Source organism: Lipotes vexillifer, unplaced genomic scaffold, assembly GCF_000442215.2.
Source record: "Lipotes vexillifer unplaced genomic scaffold, Lipotes_vexillifer_v1.1 scaffold1201, whole genome shotgun sequence".
Classification (NCBI taxonomy): domain Eukaryota; kingdom Metazoa; phylum Chordata; class Mammalia; order Artiodactyla; family Lipotidae; genus Lipotes; species Lipotes vexillifer.
The window spans coordinates 545,457-549,327 of NW_006783542.1; the positions used below are offsets into that span (position 1 = coordinate 545,457).

Here is a 3,871-nt window from a genome sequence, read left to right on the forward strand (position 1 = left end):
AAAGTGTAAGTACAACATTCTTCTTGGATATCTTTAATGACTTGTTTTTTAATGACTCAACTAAGTTAAAAAAAAAAAAAAAAAAAGTTCCTAATAGCAGAACTAGGAAATGCAGATAGGCAAAACCGAGGAGATGAAATTACCCATAAGCTCATCACTCAGAGATAACAAAAGTAGAATCTCGGGCATATTCTTTTGAAACTCTGTGTTAGAATTGGCACCTTGGGCTCTGCTCCAACCCCTGCTTTTTGCTAATAAACTCTCCAGATGCCCCCTTTTATTTTCACGGTCCTCTGCGATGATAATGCCCTTATGGCGGGTCGTCTCTCCTGACCTTGGGGAGAGCATCGCTCCAGCTTTATAAGTGAGGAATTAGAGGCCAGGGAAGCTCAGGGTCTCAAACCCACATCCTGTGCTCTGTCCTCTGAGCCACGAGCCTCCAAAAACGAAAGTAGCAACAGTCTTGGAAGCGGGCTGCATGTTCACTTCCAGGTGAGCTGCCAACGTGAAAACACTTCCATACATTTGATCCTGGCTAAGAAGGATCAAAGCAGAAACAGACTCAGAGACAGAGAGAACAGACTTGTGGTTGCCAAGGAGGAGGGAGGTTGGACGAGGGAAAGACTGGGAGGTTGGCGTCAGCAGGTGCATGGATGGACGGCAAGGTCCTACTGCAGAGCACAGGGAACTATATTGAATATCCTGTGATAAAGCATAATGGCAGAGAGTATGAAAAAGAATGTAGGTATGTGTGTGAGTGAATCACTTTGCTGTACACCAGAAACTAACACAACGTTGTAAATCGACTCTGCTTGGATAGCAGAAGAGGACAAGCCGGCCAAGGGTGCATTTGGTACCTGAATCTTTAAAAGCAAAGAAAGTCAGGACGCTTCATCCTTGGCTGTTCAGAACAATCTTTCTGGAAAGTGCTACCTGGATTCTAACAGGCTGGACCTCCGTTGCTGCATATGTGAATACATCCATCCAGCCCCGGGGGGTGGGGATTGGCAACACACAAACAAAGGCTTAACAGCAAGGAGGTTAGTGCTGATGAGAGGGGTGTGGTACCACGCAAGCCAAATGCTGAAGCGCCCAGCAAACAAAGGAACCGGCAGGGTCAGGAGACTAGCGTTCACACGCTCAGCCTATGCGCCAGGCAGCGTCCTGGGCTCTGGGGACACAGCGACGGTACAGACCAGGCAGCCAGGTGCACTGAGTCAAGCCAGGCAACTGCGAGCATAAACCCTTCTGCCCCTCCCTCGGCCAACAAGGCAAACTCTGTCCTCTCTGAGCCACAGCTTCCTCGACGACAAAATGAAGGGAATGTCTAGCCCATTGTATGAAATCAGGCAATATATCTAAACTACGTGGTACACAGTAGGAGAATATTTGTTGGCAGTGGATATGCTCACCTTGACTGAGAGCTGACCAGGTCTGAGGGGTTGTGCCGTCACGTCACACGCGTTAGTGCATTTAACCTCGTAACTCGGAGGCGTGGCAACTGGTCCAAGCACGTCAGGCACCGAGGGTAAGGTCAGTATTCAAATCCAGAGGACCTGGCTTCCAGAGCTGGTGCTCAGGGATGCTCCAAGTACATTAAATGAACAGCAAATCTCTAGGGATAACAACCCGCAAAGAGCTGGCATTATCCAAGGAGCTTCAAACATGAATGTAATAACTACAATTAATGAGACCAACTTGGGAATTCCCTGGTGGTCCAGTAGTTACGACTCCAAGCTTTCACTGCCGAGGGCACGGGTTCCGTCCCTGGTTGGGGAACTAAAATCCCGCAAGCCGCACGGCTCGGCTAAAAAGAAGAAAAGAAAAAAAGAGACCGATTCTATGGAACTTGTTCAGAAGTCGTTTTTTGTTTGTTTGTTTGTTTGTTTTTTGTTTTTTTGCGGTACGCGGGCCCCTCACTGTCGTGGCCTCTCCCGTTGCGGAGCACAGGCTCCGGACGCGCAGGCTCAGCGGCCACGGCTCACGGGCCCAGCCGCCCCGCGGCACGTGGGATCCTCCCGGACCGGGGCACAAACCCATGTCCCCTGCATCGGCGGGTGGACTCTCAACCACTGCGCCACCAGGGAAGCCCTTGAAGTCGTATTTTTTACATGGAGTTAGTACCGTGTGTTTTATAGAATAGATCAACAAAATAGTGATAATGCTGATTTTATTATTATGAGTTCAATGTCTGCCTGCCAGGGTCAGCACACGGTCACTACCTGTAGGGTGCACATCCCCTGGGGGTGAGGCCAGAGGGCTGCACTCTGCCCTTCTCGTCTAAGGTCAAGAGCTGAGCTCAGGAGCTGAGCTTTCACATGGGGGACTGGAAAGCCAATGCTGGAAACTGAGAGGAGCCCCGCCCTCTTGCCACCTGGATCCCTCACCCTGGCTGGCCAAGTCTTCCCACCCTGGCGGCGGCACCTGGAGGAGACGCGCCCCTGCACCCCCATCCCATGGATGTAGCCTCTGCCTTCCTGGTCCCCAACCTCGGAGGGCCTTCCGTGCGGTGCAGATGCGTCTCCAACCTCTTCTCTCACCTCCCTCAGTGGTCCCCCTGCCACCCCACCTGCAGCTCCCTCTCCAAGCCCCCACCCCTCACTCCTGCATCTTCAATACATGGTCTTGCCCCCTGGCCTATGAACACAGACAGAGCCAGAACTCTCAGCTCTCGGGGCTCTACGTGCATCTCCCCACCTGCCCCCCAAGACCTCACCCGCTGTGGGCCAGGCACCGCTGCACGGTGAGGACACGTGGAAGACACACTACGGGCTTGCAGGAAGCTCACTTGCCTCCGCCTGCCCCTCCTCTGTCCACGGTGAGGTCCTGGATCTGGCCTCAGAGCATCCCCTCCTGAATCCCCCGGGGCCTTGTTCCATGAAGCATCCTCTCAGCAGGCACTTCTGTTTCCAATCTCTCCTTTTCAACCGCCTCTCCAGCCTAAACAAGGGCTGCAGAATTCTCCTTCTGTTTAGTTTCAAAGCATTCTTTTCATACACACACTACTATATATGAGATAGATAACCAACGAGGACCTACTGTCTAGCACAGGGAACTCCACCCAGTGTTCTGTGATAACCTACACGAGAAAAGAATCTGAAAAAGAATGAATATATGTATAGGTATAACTGAATCACTGTGCTGTACACCTGAAACTAACACAACATTGTAAATCAAATACACTCCAAAAAAGAATTTTTTTTAATTAAATAATAAAGCGTTCTCTTAGCCCTCACTCTCCTAGCAACCTTCCACATTCTCCCAACTCTCTACATTATTGAAAAAGTGAGTCTCGCCTCCCCAGGTCCCCTCCCTGCAGTCTGGCCTCTACCTGCAGTGCGTGCTGGCAAAAGTCCACTCTGGAGAAGGTAACTCGGAGGACGCCCTGCAGCCTCATCCGACTTCATTACGACGGGGAGGCCTCTGTCTACGGTATCGGGCCCTTTCCACCACTCTCTTTGCCCTGACACTAATTTCCTTGGCTCGGCCCATTTCAGATCCCCTCCCGGGCTCCTCTCCTGACCCATAAGCAGTCATGTCCACCTGGGCATGCTTAGGTCCCCAGCTCTCACTCTGGACACACATTGCCCTTGACCTATGAACTGTCACCCCCCAGACACAGCCCCAGACTAGATTCTCCTACCAGTCCTGTTTATAAGAGGAAAGGAAAACAATAGAGGGGACTTCCCTGATGGTCCAGTGGTTAGGACTCGGTGCTTTCGCTGCCGGGGCTCCGGGTTCAATCCCTGGTCGGGGAACTAAGATCCTGCAAGGTCCAAGGCGCGGCCAAAAAAAAAAAAAGAGAAAACAGTATAAGTAGCCCAAGCCGTTCCACAAAACGAGCACCCGTGACTCTGGTCCCCTCGGCATG

The 3,871-nt window shown here is 51.6% G+C and overlaps 1 non-coding gene across 1 annotated transcript; it reads left to right on the forward strand.

Moving 5' to 3' along the window:
- The first annotated feature begins 3,685 nt into the window (after positions 1 to 3,685).
- TRNAE-UUC (transfer RNA glutamic acid (anticodon UUC)) lies at positions 3,686 to 3,758 on the forward strand. Its single transcript has one exon. It is a non-coding gene; the product is annotated as a tRNA-Glu (tRNA).
- The last annotated feature ends 113 nt before the right edge of the window (positions 3,759 to 3,871 follow it).